This window comes from Sebastes fasciatus, chromosome 15 (assembly GCF_043250625.1).
Source record: "Sebastes fasciatus isolate fSebFas1 chromosome 15, fSebFas1.pri, whole genome shotgun sequence".
NCBI lineage: Eukaryota > Metazoa > Chordata > Actinopteri > Perciformes > Sebastidae > Sebastes > Sebastes fasciatus.
Window position 1 is genome coordinate 10,735,582 of NC_133809.1, and position 15,928 is coordinate 10,751,509.

The following is a 15,928-nucleotide window of genomic DNA, read 5'->3' on the forward strand; positions in this document are numbered from 1 at the left end:
AAAAATATTTTTACTGCTTTGCTTTTTTGTGCTCCTTTTTACTCCTCCTGTTCTTTTCATTACTTCTCTCCTCTGTTGTGTTTCTCTCTCTCAGTGGAAGCAAACGAAGCCTGGGCTGCATTAGGATGCGTTTAATAGCATTTCTGAGTTTATAGAGTCGGCTTGTGGTTGCATTTACTCGAGGTGTAAATTTGTGCAAGTAACCCCTTGGGTAAAAAGACTGGTAAACAGAAGCAGGAGATTTAAATAAATACAATTACATTCTGACTTGGCAGAATTCCAGTTCAAGATATCTTTAATTCCCCTCAATTGAAGATATCTACATTGTCCTTTTTAGATGTCTTAAATTAAATTTTTTGACTAGTCAGAATGACGTTGTAAATATCTAAAACTGGATAGTCAAAATGTAATTACAGATATCTAGAATTAGAGTTTTGACTAGGAGAAATGACGTTGCAGATATCTGTAATTACGTCAGAAGGGGGCGGGATGGGATGGCACTATGGCACTGAAGCCGTATGGGTTTATAAAGTGTGTCCAGAGACAAAATATCTACAATACGCTGCAAATCTCTACTAGTGAACAAAGCGCTCGTTCGCCACAAATTCCTTGACAAGCTCTTTCTATATCATGGCATTTTCTAACTATCTTATCCACAGCGGTCCCCGACTATGTGTCCAGCTCGGAGGACGGCTCGCTTTGTTTAAGATGGGGTTGTAGCTCGTTGTCTACCTTACTACAGTTAGAAAGAGCTGTCGTTTGTGTTTTAACATCGTTTCGCTTATGAGTTATTGATCTGGGAAGTTTGAATCTGGGAATATCTTTCCAACTTTGCCGAACTATCCAGCAAAAGCTTCTCCTAACACTGTTCAAATGCTTTGTTGGGCCAACCTTGCATGAGCATATTCTGTCTAGTCATAATAACATTTGAGACATCTGTAACTGTTTATTTAGGATGGTCAAAACTGAATTACAGATATTTCTAACTGTTGTTTTGACTACTCAGAATGACGTTATAGATATCTTGAATAAGAATTCTGACTAGTCACAATTACGACTAAAATACTATTGTGGACATCTCTAATGTTAATTCCAGATAGTCAAGCTTAGCTATTAAATGTTAAAAACGGCTTGCCATTTGCGGGAAAGGTCATGAGGAATCCAAACTTGTGACATCACAAGGAGACAGTCTGTGTGTTTTTTGCCCCTCTGAGGTGTCCAACATCCTGAGCTGTATAACAGACAGGCTGACTAAATGACAGAGGCAAAGGGCTGCTTTTTTATTGGTTGGTGTGGGTAGACCATGCGTCTCACTGCCTACCACAGGCAGAGGGGGGAAAAAAATTCGGAGAAATTGGGGAGATAGAGGAATGAGACATGAAGGGAAGGCGGCAGACGGAGACTGACAGTAATCCGGCGAAACTCACAGAGAGAGGGAAGTAGAAAGACAGAGAAGCGGGTTGATGATTTGATCCAACGTCGGGATTTCGCTTTACCACGGAAATACCTCCATGGGAAACGGGGAGAGACTATTTCAGGCTCCTGTTTGTTATGCCACCCAGCATCTCGGGGCAGAGTGAAGGTTTTGCAGGGCTGTAAGTACATTAACATGTGAGGTGGGAGGAGAAGAAGAAGAAGAGGAGGAGGGCAGGAGTCCTTCTCATGGGGGGGGAAATGACCCCATTGCACCAGTTTGCCCTCTCTTGTTTTTCCCCTCTCTCTTCATCTAAATCCATTCAAGAGGCTTTATTGGCAAGATAAGATCGCTCTGACATTGCCAAGGCTTAAGTGCATCTCTGCCTCTCTCCGGTTGGACGAGGAGGAAGTACAGTAGGTTGGCGGTGAGAGACGAATGACAGCCTTTATCTCGGTCAGTAAACACACAGCCGAGGGAGTCCCTACATTGTTTATACTGTGTCTTTAACTCCCCACTCCCATGCGTACATACTTAGAGGACACTGTAACACACAGAGAACACACACTTGTATAAATGGATACGCAGGCCTGCGGTACACGCACACAAAAAACAAGGTCAAACTCCCGCTCACTTGTGCACACACACACACTCAGAGGCTGTGGTTGGACAAAACAGTGGTGTGTGTGTGTGTGGTGGATTGTTGGCAGGCAGTATACGGTGAACTGGTCAGATCCCAGCACACTCAAGCTTCCCTCCTGCCTGCCAGTCTGACCACTAGTGGCTACGTGTGTTTGTGTGTGTGTGTGTGTGTAACTGCTCACAGCACGGTGGAGTTCAGTGCAACTGCATAAACCAGAGATAATTTCATACAAAACCTTGTGTGGATCTGCTCTGCATTTTTCTCTCATAGCTGCTCATTTTGTATATTTTATGAGAGGGGAATATTTAACATGACATGCATGCTTTTCTGTGTTTGCATAAGTGTGTGTTTGCAGCTCTTTCGGAGGAGAGCGATGCTTCATATTATAATCCCCTGAGAGTAAATATAGGGCACTATCAAGTAAATATGTAGTGATTCAACTAGGGCTGTCAATTGATTAAAAATATTTAATTGCGGTTAATCACACAATTTTTATCTGTTAAAAATGTACCTTAGAGGGAGATTTTTCAAGTATTTAATACTCTTATCAACATGGGAGTGGGCAAATATGCTCAAATCATAACATGGCAAACTGCAGCCCAACAGGCAACAACAGCTGTCAGTGTGTCAGTGTGCTGACTTGACTGACTTGCCCCAAACTGCATGTGATTATCATAAAGTGGGCATGTCTGTAAAGGGGAGACTCGTGGGTACCCATAGAACCCATTTTCATTCACATATCTTGAGGTCAGAGGTCAAAGGACCCCTTTGAAAATGGCCATGCCAGTTTTTCCTTGCCAAAATGTAGCGCAAGTTAGGAGCGTTATTTAGCCTCCTTTGCAACAAGCTAGTATGACATGGTTGGTACCAATGGATTCATTTCTAGTTTCATATGATGCCAGTATCTTCACTCTAGCTCCAAAACTGAGCTACAACCTAAAAATCACAAGTTCTATTAATGCATTAATGACAACACGTGTCAATTTCTACTCGTTACATGCACACAGTCTTTTCAAAATAAACTTCCGTCTTCACAGGAAACAACTTCCGTGGGTTTAGGCAACACAACTGTTTAGTAAGGCTAAGGAAAAGATCGACTTGGTTAGGATTAGGCCACAAAACAACTTTTAGGAAGGATTAGGAAGATTGTGGTTTGACTTAAAACTCCTCTGTAAATTTACGTGACACATAAATCAACGTTGATTTCTGGTTTCACACGGGACACAAAGCTGGTCTCCTGGGCGAAAGTCTGGTATTTTTTGACCCATCCATCCACCCAGATCTCCTACTTATATGGCATTCGCTGCTCTTTATATTTCCTGGTTCATGATTACATGAATTACGTACGTGGGACATACACAAATTACGGTGCGTTTACTTTTCATAGGTATATCTACGAACACGCCGTCCGTGACTTTGGACGGCGTCTTTCTTCCTGTCTTTCCCTCCATCTTTCTCTTTGCTGTCTTCACCTGTCTCCCCCATTATCTTTCCTCTGCTCAACCAAGTGGATATAATCCAAATGATCCATCTTTTTCCACACACGCTTGCCACAATTTGGACTTGACTGATCATGTCTGTTATACAGTATATTACCGTTTAATCTTTTCACCCCACTTTCACAGCATTTCTGCTTTATGAGGTAGTCTACAGCGGCATAAAAGGAGGGAAATACGAGAGCTATAACAGATTCAACCTTGCGTAACATGCACAGGGTTATGATTGCTAATTCATAAAGGAGGTGGTTTTGTTTTTGTGGCCTGGAGTTCCAGGGAAGAAGTTTTATGTTGGGTGACTGGAGCTGATGCAGCAGGCTCATAACCAGAAGACTGCCGGGGTTGAGAAAGGCGAGGGGAAGTCTAGGCGAGGAAAGTAAACAGGCGTAAAGTAAACAGGTCAAGATGCTCTTGAGCAACGCGTTGAACTTCAACAACTCTAGTGGAGTTGCTCTTTTGCCGACAGCAGCTGTGTGGATGTGAAGCAGCTTCAGCTCGCCTTCTAAAAAAAAGTTTATTTTCACAACAACAAAACAGAAAGTCCCAGCTGACTCTTGAGGACGCCGATTGCGTGACTTTTCCCTCACTTTAATCACGGGAAGATGGTTTTTCCGTGCGTGTGTGGCATCGGTATAATATAGCATCACTTCCTATGAGTCTGAGCGCTACATCCTTGTGGTTTCCATGGTTACAGACCGTTCCGGATCCCTGCTGTGAGACAGACACGCACCGACACCAGACAGATGAGAGTAACTTCAACCGGTAGTTAGAGCTGCGTCGTGCTGAGAGCTGAGACCCAAGAAATCCTCTAACAAGGGTCTTTTTTTCTCTCCCTCTTTGTCTCTTCTTCTGATGTGTTGGAGAGACATCAGAGACATTTTCACCCGTCTCTGCTGAGTTAAAGCAAAGCTACAATTTAGATCAAATCTAACCAATCATGCAAAACAGTTTTCCGACTTTTAAGTGGATTCAATTTAAAAATGATATGGGTTTGGCATGATCGGTCGGTCGGTCGCGTTGGTTCAGCTTTATTATGCAAGGGCACAGAAATGTCTTGTAATGTTGTCTCAGAGTCTTTGAAAACCTCCCAGAAACATCACCTGTTGCTTCTTGCACGTGTGAGTTTCCTCATCTGGCTGTATGGATATTTATAAATGCATAAGCATTGAAATATTGATGCTTTTTGGATGAAATATGAGCGACATTTGCTGACAATCAAAAGACAATAACAGCTTCTCTTTCCATTTTCCTTGTGGATGCTTTTTTATTACATTCAGGAAGTCTGTTTATTCACTTAAGCCCAGCTGTTGGGAATGAGGAATTTTAGCATTTTGTTTGTTTTTTCACTCAAAAGTCCCTAGACAGTAGGATGGAAACATAGCTTCTCCCACCCTTCCTCCCAGCTATTTTGCCTTTCTGGAATCAGCCTTAAGGACTGAGGACGGGTAGGTTTCACTGATTTTTACTTTTGCTGCCTCTCTTTTGCTTTCTTTCTTTCTTTCTTTCTTTCTGCCCTTCCTCCCCTCTCCTTCCTTATCTCTCTGTCTTCTATATCTCCTTCATCTGTCCTCTGATCGGATCAGACGGCCCTGACAACGCTTTCTTCCTCACTTTTCCCCCCCCGTATCTTCTTCCTCTGACTTCTCATCTGTCCAGGTACAGGGCAGGCCCCTCAGGGAGGGAACACCAGAATCGTTAGTCACTGAATGACTGGAATTGTGTGTGTGTAGAATATTTGTCCATATACAGTATAGTGGAGGAACTGCTGCACTCTTGCCTTTATAATGCTGGTATAAATATCTTCATGCTCTCACACTGTTACTCTCTGTGTGTGTGTGTCAGTGCCCCATACCTGGGAGAGCTAAGATGTGGTAGTTTTGATATCACTGGCGCTCTTTCATCAGTGAGCTGATTCTCCTGCTATGTGTTTGAACTGCAGTGAATCAAAGACAGCTTGTTGTACAGCTGCAGCTGTGGCCACATCACCTGCACACTCAATCTACTGGCTCTTTCTTTCCCTCTCTCTTTCCCTCCCTACTGTTTTGCTGTCTTTGTAGCTTTCTGGGCTTTGTTAATTTTTTTTTGCCATCTTTCTTTTTCCAAGGTTGGAGGGGAGTCAAAGGAGAGGAACACAAAGAGGGAATATTGTAGAACAACGTGGAGGAACTGTGGATCTTTTCCTCCATCACTTACCTTGAAATCACTTTAAGGCCCTGACACACCAAGCCGACGGCCAAGCGTCTGTCGGCCTAGTTTTTGTGGTGTGTTCTGCACTGTTAACCCTATCAGTCCCGTGTCTGATAGAGCTGCACAATTAATCAAAATTTTATGGAAATCGCAATGGGACCTACTGCAATTTTCAAATCGCAGGAGGCGCAATGTTCGTTAAAGTGTCGAAATGTGTGTCAAAATACCATTTTTAAATTAGATATTGTCATGTTGCATAGATGTCCTGCAGCCTACACATCATATTCTGCAGACTTAAGAAAACATCTTTGTTTGGTACAGATCCCCACAAAAATCACACCATAATCATTTCGATATGTTTTTCAATGAAAATGAGAATAATGATGTCAAATCATATTGCTTTTGCAAAATCAGTCAAAATAATCGCAATTAGATATTTTTTCTAAATCGTGCAGCCCCTAGTGTCGGGAAGCTTTTTGGCTGATTCAGCATGTTGAAGCCCGTCGGTGAGAGAAATCACTCTGATTGGCTGTTCAGCTTAAACGAATCAGTGCACAAGAAGAGAAATGGAAGTGAGGAAAGCAAGCAAACGAGGAAAGTCAGGAGGAAAAACACAAAAGGCTCTTCTCATTTTTCATCTTCATCTCATGTGATCATTCCAACAGTATAGTCGGCCGTTGACTGTAGTCTTTGCGGTGTGTTCGAGTGCAACTTTTCGGCCAAGACAAAGGCAACTTGAGGCGAACGCTAGTACTCTGATGTTATTTTGGTTTGTCTGGGCCTTAGAATAAACGGTTACAGATACCAATAACTGTCTGAGGACAGTGTCATTAGTCATTAGTGACATACTTCATTATTTAAAATATGAACCTATCCTTTTAACCCCTATATTTTAATTTTACATTAATATCTGACACCCTGCACCACCACTATATTTTATGAAGCTTCTCGTTGGAATTATTTATATGTGAGGTAACATTAGGTCAGGGATAGTTACGGCATGCTGAGACTGAATTAATGCAACTTTTATATATTTGACATTGAGATAGAAACTCATGATTAGTACCTGACCTGCTTAATGAAGTATTGGCACCAAATACTGACCTGGTGAATTGCATCGGTGCCTCTTTTAAAAGAGGCACTTAACCCTAAATTTGTGTTTTTGTATCAGCTTTCAGTGTTTGAAATGTTTGTCCTCCCATCTGTCATGGAGAATAAATCTTACAGTAACTATCTATTGGGAGTTTAGCAGAACCGGGAGGGTCAGTCTGCTCTTCTAGATTATACAACGATAAATATCTGGATTATCTTGATGTGCCGTGGAATGCAGGGGATCTTATCCGGGCTTGTTTTATTTGTAAATGTGCTCATGAACTGGCTCGATTCCCTGTTCTGTTTGTTTCTCTCTTCCTAACAATTTTCCCATGTCACACAAACATTAAGTCATTAGAAGGGCATAAATCTTGATTTGTAAAGATGATTTGTGTTTTCCTGCCATTCCTCCTGATGAACCACATATCTCCTGCCACACGCACAACTCAATATATTTCATTAAGACAGAAAGGAAAATATCTTTCTGTTTGGATTTGTACTGTCCATGAGGATTGACTATAATAGTAAAGTTATGTTTAGAAGTCTCAGTGCATTAAAATGTCAACATACAAGGTAAAATTAGCCCTATATGCCCTGGTGTTCCCAGTCTGTACTTTTTGATTGCGTCCTGATTAAAGGCTGAGTTTTAAAGCAGAAACAGAGTGACAGCACCAACGTCATGTTGACTACATTGATGTGGCCCGTGTGTGTAATTATACTGTAATTTCATCGTAGTAACGCTGTGATTAAACTGTTTTTTTTACTGGTTTATTTGTAGCAACATTGTACTGAGTTTCACAATAGAAAGCTACACAACCCAGTGAGAGGCTGCTGCGTGGGTTGTGCGCTCATGGGAACCAGAGGGGCTTTTAGTGTTGGCGTCCTCGGGGACCCGGGCTGGGACTGTACTGCTGGTGCTGTTGTTGATAAACGCACTCCCACAGTTTTGGGACCAAAACATTACAGCACACACACACACACACACACACACACACACATACACGGAGAAAAGCTCCTGCCTGAAAATCCCATATTCCGATCAGATACTCTAAGTACAGAAGTACACATATAAATACACACAAATACATGAAAGCTGCAGTTCAGAGACGTGGAGCGGAGCCAAAAAAAACACACAACAAATAGACCTCAGCCTCCTCCGTCATCTGCCCTTTCAGTCGCACAGGGAATATTTTGGTACTTTGTTGTTAAGTCGCCTCCTTATTTCCTTGATTCCTCTTCTAGCCTCCTTCTTCCCTCTTTACAATCAGTATAGAAGATGTCATAAAAACTGTTTTTGCTAAGGAGCTGATTACATACATCAGTGACTAAGTTGACTACGTTTACATGCGCAAAATTTTGCCCTTATTCTGAAAAAGACTAATTCCTACTAATATTCCTAATTACATGCAACCGTGCATACTCCAATTAACATAACCGGTGGTGGGCTAAAACCTGTTGATATCCAAGTCTTTCATAATGTTTAAAAAGTAAATTTGTTTCTTCTTCTGACCAGAAATGTGGGCTTTTCTTTTGGGCATGCATCTCTGCAAACTGTTGGCCAGTTGGTTTGTGTACAATGCACAGAGCTGGACGTAATCAGGCAAAGGGCCGTGTATACATGACCAAACAATGCTCCTAAAACCCAAATAATATTGGCATGTGCATGTAAACGTAGTCATTGCTTCCCTATTTTCTTGTGACTCCATATGTCTACCAGTGACGACCAGTTAAACCAAAAAGAGATTTTCTTTCATTATTTGAATATCTTTTAGAGGTAAAATGATCCAGGTTTTCACAAGCGAAAAAAAAAATGTAAGGGGAAAATCAAAAAATATTTTTAAAAAAAATAAAGATTTCTCCTTTCTTATCCAGTTAATCATCACGGGACCCACTGTGGCGGTCCTGACCCCCAGGTTGGGAACCACTGATTAACACTGAATGAAAAAAATTGTGTATTTGTTAGGGACGTCTAAACATCTAAATTTCATATTTTGCCATATGTGTAAAAGCAGATAAAAGTAAGTTTCCACATTGTGTCACCTGCTTTATTTTGAATGATCCTGTAGAACATTACAAGTAAAAGTTTTCATGATTATATGGGATCAAAATTAACCAGGCATGCACATAGCAGAATGTAAAGTATTTTGATAATCTGTTAATTATTTCAGTCATGTTTTGAGCAAAAAGGCCTAACATTTTCCAGTTTTTAAAATATGTGGATTTGGTACTTTAATCTGCTTTATATCATGGTAAATTTAATATATTTGGGTTTTTGGACTATTGGTCGAACAAAACAAGACATTTGAACATTTAGGAAACTGTATTTTTTCCTGCTATTTTCTGCCATTTTATAGACCAAGCGATTGATTGAAAAAATAATTGGCAGATTAATCGATGATGAAAATATTTGCACTACTTTTTTGTGTTCGGTAGGGCTGAACTATTAGGTCGTTTTGGTCTTCTTTTGTCGATTAGTCATTTTTTATGCCTTTTTTCATGCTGAATGAATTATTTCCGAGAAACTTATGAGCACATCTCTGGTAAACACAAGATTTAAAGTGGTGCTTTTGTATGATTCTTTGTGGAGAAACTCAGTTTTACAGATCTGTCGATTAAATCAACGAATAGATTCAACACAATAAAATCATTTGTTAGCATGCTAAGAATTTCTTTGGTCGAGGACAGCCTTAGTATTTAGAATGTGGAAGCCTATTTTTACAATTAAAGGACGAAAACAGCCGTCCATCCACATGATGCAACAGTCCAACCCTGTTTCCATTTGTTTCTGTTGCGTCCAGTAAAGATATGGGGATCAAGTGACACATTTCCTGGCATGCGTGGGTAGAAGAGGGCGAAGGAGGTGACGATAGAAGCTGAGCGTTATGATTCAGCCTCTGGCCAGGCAGTGACAGTGAGAGAAGGTATCTCAGGTATCCATCTTTTAGGCTGAATCAGGGGAATGCAGGCTACTCTACCCTCAGGCGTCACGACTTATATATAGGCTGCACACTTCAGGGCGCCAGCGTTGCCCTCTGTACGCCCTCCTCCTCCTCCTATGGATGCAACATACACCTACAGCATGTTAATCACACTGTGGGGCTGCTTCCTCATAAGTCACAAGTCATGTTGCAAGAATCCTAAATCCGTCTTGGTGTCGCGATGATGATGGATTGAAAATTGGAAGGGTAAAAAGAGAAGCTACTGTCTAAACAGAGACTAACATTTGAGGTGAAGAGATGACACATGTTTACTCTTTTCTGCCCTTTTCTCTTCTGCTCGGTCTTTCGTCCACGTGGACGTGTTGCTGGCGATGTTGGGCGTGAGGATCTTTGTGTTTTTGAGTGAACACGTGTGGATGTGAGGAGCTATAAGGGAAAAAGGTGTTTTAACTCAAGTCTGTGGAGTTTTTCTTTCTCCTCAATATGTCAAAGTCTCTCTCTTCCTCTCTGTCTCACTAAGCGTGATGGACTTCTTCAATTCCACTCTTTTAAGTCTGAATATCTCCTCTGCTAAAACCCAGAGTCTTAATCCCAAACAGTGCAGCGTGTCACTGGGAGAAAAGAGAGAGTTGAGGAGATGGGAAGCTTTTAAAGACACGGACGGATGACTGATGCTTTTGAAATGAGCCAAAAGATGAAACAATCTCTGGACTTAACTTGACACAAAGGCCCGAGGCTTTTTGAATGGATCATTATAACTTGAGGCTCCTCTCTTGACTTCATAATGAGGCTTTTCGGGAAGCGGCTCTTTATTTGCTGACTGAGGGGTGGAGACGGGGCGAAGAAGCCAGTTTCCCAGAGGTTTACTGACTCCTGACTTCAAAGGCCGAAACAGTCACACTGTCACTGCTGCTGGTGGAGCCAAATCCTGAGGGGATCACAAGTGTGTGTGTGTTTGTGTGTGTGCATCTCCAGTGGTGGGGAATTAGACCTCGAGATTGTCGATTTGAAAGGGCCACTTAAAGGCAAGATGGCAGGTATACAATTGAAGAAGTAACCATGGCTTGTTGCTCTTTTCTGAGAACGGAAATTGTAGAGATAGATATACAGAATGATTATTTACTATATTCAGGTGTAAGTATTGATTATGTTGTTCCAGGTTCATCTGTTGCAGGCAGGTGCCGGTCTGCTGGTTGGATGGAGGAGATCAAATCAAATCAAATTTTATTTATATAGCACATTTCTTACGACAGGCGTAGACTCAATGTGCTTCAAATAAAAACAAGAGACTAACGTCTAACATGCATTAAAAGGCACATGCAGCCGGCCCAGCAATGTCAACAAAGCAAGGAGAAGCTCGGATTACAACACACACAGAGGGAGAGTGACTTCATTCTCTGCTCAGGTAGACATTACTCCTCTATATCTTTACATAGCAAATAGTTGTTTTGCTGCTATATTAATGCTCTGGATATCGTATAGAGGACATTTAATGCAATAAAAAAAAGGTCTGGATCCAATCTTATTCAGTCTGATATACAGCCTTTTATTATTATACTTCTTTTCTTTTCAAGCATTCGAATGTGACTTAATGTGTCCATGAGCGGTTTGCAAAAGTATGCACACACTCCTTTCAGCCAGTCCTGTCAGTTTGGTCCGTGAACTTGTGCGGGTGGTTTGTGTGGGCGTTATAAACCTCTCTCTCTCTGCACCGAACTGTGCTAGCGTAGGTGTCAGTGTGTGTCTTGCGTTTGTGACTGAATGCATCTTACAGTGTGTGTGCGTTTGCGTACGTGTGTGTAACGGCAAACAGATGTGCGACGCGGACACATGGAAGACTTGGCAGTATACCGACGGGATGACTGTGTGTCTGCCTCCTCTGTCTGCCAGCAGCAGCTCAGTAACTCTGACTGGAACATTTGGAATCACAGTGTGAGCGCTGCCTGCTCATGTTATATGGAAACACACACACTCACATTTACATTTATAGTATTTACTGGCAGCTAATGGTAAGAAGAAAGACATCCACACGCCTACTTGACATAATTTACTCCCCCCCCCTTCAACTTTTATGGGAACAGACACACACGCACACATACATGCGCGCTGAGATATGAGCCAACGACACCTCCCAGCAGCATACGGCATGCCGTCATACCAAACGCATGAGGGATTTGAGGCAGATGAGGAGTTGACTTGGGTTTTTGTTGGAGATTTGTGTGCTGCCTCTTACGAGTACGTGTGTGTGTGTGTGTGTGTGTGTTGCACCACTCCAGATAAGGCAGGGCTAACAAGGCTGCTGGCCTCCCTCTGACCTACCTTACACAGCCACATACTGCGAAGCATCTCATTCTTCATAGTGACTCACAGTAGTGGTGATGATGATGAAATCCAGTCCATACCGTCTTTTCAGGTTCAGCCCGCCGCTCTGCTTTAGCTCTTGGAGTAGATTTATAACGTGTAACGCTTGATTTATACTCCTGCGGCTGTGCACCTACATGTAGAGTATGCATTGCCTGCAGGCACCTCTGGCGCACGCCAGGCATACATACTACTGCGGCGGATTGAGCATAGCATGTAATTTGTTTTTGATTTGGACTCGCGGTTTTCACATCCTTTGTCAGGCCTTTGATTTATTTGACAGCCGTGATGCAATAGTTAAACACAGCTCCATGGCTGGCAGAAAAATCATGGAAGAGTTGGATGATGCAAAGGAGCTCCTGTGCCTAAAATTAATAAGGTTCTTGTTGTGTCCTGAAATGCCACCTCCCGGCTCCGATGTCCAATCAAACTTCTGGTTTCTGCGCAAACAATCACTGCGGCTCTGCGGGAGCTCTGCGCAATCTTTTCCGCAGAAGTATAAATTAGGCATAAGTCACACAGTAACAGTACGTAGTGGTGAGAGTAGCATCACCTGAGGTTTAGGTCATCATAATGATAAAGCCTAAATGTTTTTTCCCTCCCCTGGTGTTAAATGCTGCCTTACATGTCAGTTATACCGTAAGTCTCTACGGATCATGAGCATATAATTCTAGTTCTATGTACAGTAGATACTTGTTCCTAAGGGTCAAAAATGAACTTCCATGCTCAAATGCAAATTTGCTTCTCTCCTGCTGGCTCCCCGTCAAACTCTGAAATCAATTAAGAATCCTTTCTCTCACTCTCTGAGCTGTGCATGGCGGGGGCGACCTTCTACAGTATGTTTCTGAGCTCTATTATCACAAGTGCACCACTTAAGTCCTCTGAGCCGGGCTCACTGAGTGTATCGCCTCAGACTTGAAACCAAAGCTGATCAGCCTTTGAGGTCTGGAACTCACTCCCATTGGACCTTTTTAAAAAAGCAGCTCCAGATATTTAGGCTGTGTTTGTTGTAATTTTTTCCATGTTTGCATTACGTCTGCAGTTCATGTTTTTTTCATGACTCATTGTCTTAAAATATTTATAATTTTGAAGTACCCAAATTTGAGGTACTTGTACGTGCCACTTTCTACTTCTACTCCGTTACATTTCAGAGGGAAATTTTTTACTTTTTACTTCACTAGAAGATGTATAAAATCTGGTGTTATAAACTAAACTACCCAACAGTATATACAAATAGAGCTGAAATGATTAATTGAATAGTCAATTAGTGAATTGACAGATCATTAATTAGCAAATACTTTTATCATTTCCATTTTTCCTTTTAATAATAATAATAATAATAATGTATGTGTAATAATTCAGAGGGTTGGACTGTTGGTTGGACAAGGTGTCATTTTGGGCTCTGGGTAATTGGGATGGCATTCCTCACTATTTTCAGAATTTTTACAAACCAAACTATCAATAGATTAATAGAGAAATTAATCAGCACATTAATCTATCATGAAAATAATCATTAGTTGCAGTCCTATACAAAATAGTTCAAAATGAGCTCCACCTCAACCAACTACAACAGTAAATAATAACATAATGATATATAATAGTTTAACAGCCACAGGGGGCATTTTTCTGCATTGTGTACTTTTACTTTAAATACTTTGAATACATTTTCCTGATTATACTTGCATACTTTTACTAAACTAACATTTTCAATGCATGTAACATAGTATTTTTTTTTACAGTGTGATACTAGTACTTTTACTTCAGTAAAGGATCTGAATACTTCCTCCCCCACTGCTTCAAAGGACCTATACTGTATATTATATAAAGGAACTTACTCTACTCGTGACCTGCCACTTACTGATGATCCAGTGATCTATAATTGATATCACTGTTGGCCAGCCAGCGTTACAGTGTGTGTGACTTGCCGGGCTATTGGTCAGTGTGTTAGCATGATAAATTGTGACAGTAGTCGGTGTGAAGGTCCAGGGCTTGCAGCCAGTTAGAGCCATAGTAACAGCACAGTGCTCCCACTCTGCCTTTGAACTGCTGCTATAATGAGGGAATGTTCTTTTCTAAGCCTAACCCAAGGGAGGTTGTGTGCTTGTGCGTGCGTGCGCGTGTGTGTCTTTGTGGCACGGTGAGTCATACGTGCTGCAGCCATTGTCTTTGTATTCTTGACTTGCTGGCCTCTAACCAAAGGTCTTGTTGTTTTCCTCAGCCTCCAGGTGACAGAAACAAGCCAGGAAGAAAATGCATGTGTGTGTGCGGATATATATCGCCCCAGGGCAGATACTTTCCTTATACACAGCGCTGTCTCATATGAGATCACCACCATGCTCGGTCTACTTTGTAAACGTTGGCTTACAAGACTGGGCGGCCTGTCAAGAAGCTGCGTGTGTGTATTTGCGTATGTGTCTATGTGTGTGTGTGTGTGTAATGACAGCATAGACAGGTAGCCTCCTCTAGCCCTCTGTTAAGTCCTGGTTTGACATTATCGGACTTTAATAAGCCATACTCGAGTCAGCTCGTGCAGTAAATCTTTGTTATTGTGCAGCCATATTACAAACAGATGTGCACACACACACACACACACACACACTCACTGTAGATACACGTAAATACAGCCTGCAGCTATATTTAGGATCCAGGAAAAACACCCTCTCCTTCACTTCTTATGTTTGCTTTGAATCTTTGTTGAGACCAAACCCAGTTTTCTAACCTGCATGGACAAACAAGCTCTTTTCATTACGTCGTATAGTACATTATGCTCATTTCTCTTTTTATGCGGCCACTTAGGATTTACTCTGCCTTCTTATTACCTTTTGTTCACACTGTCTTTACTTGTACTGCCCTCCTTCTCTCTTCTTCTCTTTAACTTGTTGCTTCTTGATTTAAATCTCAGCTTCCACACCTTTTTATTGAGGCAGTAGCAGCTTTGAAAACTTTGTTTCTTTTTTTCCTTCATCTTCCTCCCTTTTGCTCACTTAGATTTGGTTTAACCAGCTAATCTGAAATCAACGACTTCATCTGCAATGCCCTCCCAAAGTTAACTACTAGCTAGTTTAAAAAAAAAGTGATTTACTAAATCTGGTTGCAGACCCTCCTCCAGACCAACAGAGGTTTCCTGTGTCTTGTGAAGAAACGGGGCTCCGCAGCCAGAAACGTTATCGTCTCTGACCGGGTGCCGGTGTCTCCCTCCGGCCGCGGTCGGGAGGCTGAAGCAGGAAAAGCCAACACTAGGATCAGCATTGATTCATGGAGAGACCTTCGTCTGGTCAGCTAACATTACTGCCAAGCAGCTGAAATATAGAGTGATATGTGGTTTTAGCGGACGTGTGTCGCCTCACTGTTTTGAGCGATGCTCGTTCATGTCTATGTAGAGCGAGCACAAGCGCGAGCCCGACGCTGACTTTCATTGACTTAACGGCCACAGGTGTCGCTGTTAACAAGCATTTCTGATTCTTACAAACAGTCCCTTTAAGCTTTAACTCGGCTGAGTTTGAACACGCAAACAGCTGGTTACACCGGCTTCTCTTGCTATGTATGTATGTTTTTCTGCTCATTCGCATGCATCCATGTGGATTCCTGTATGTACAGTATTACCCCAGACTTTGACTGTGGCGTGCTGTACAAGAGAGGGCTGCTTCTCATTAGGAAAGTCTAGACCTAAACCTCGGGCTTATAGCGGCAGCAGCGCCACACAGCCACATGCTCGGCTAAACCCACATCCCAGCCGGAGACTGTATGCACTTGGCACACACCGAGGCTTTATGGGCAAGCGAATGAAACACCCTGC

The 15,928-nt window shown here is 42.0% G+C and overlaps 1 protein-coding gene across 6 annotated transcripts in view; it reads left to right on the forward strand.

Annotated features, from left to right (window-relative positions):
- Positions 1–15,928, forward strand: part of ppp2r3a (protein phosphatase 2, regulatory subunit B'', alpha) — a 73,183-nt gene that overhangs the window by 9,223 nt on the left and 48,032 nt on the right. The window contains exon 1 of one of the 6 annotated variants that reach the window (XM_074661452.1): positions 1,172–1,595. The exons of 4 other annotated variants lie outside the window; for them this stretch is intronic. The gene's annotated coding sequence lies outside the window, so the exon portion shown is untranslated. Of the gene's footprint in view, positions 1–1,171; positions 1,596–1,640; positions 1,871–15,928 lie in introns of those variants that run through there. One more of the 6 variants, XM_074661453.1, reaches the window with a different exon arrangement.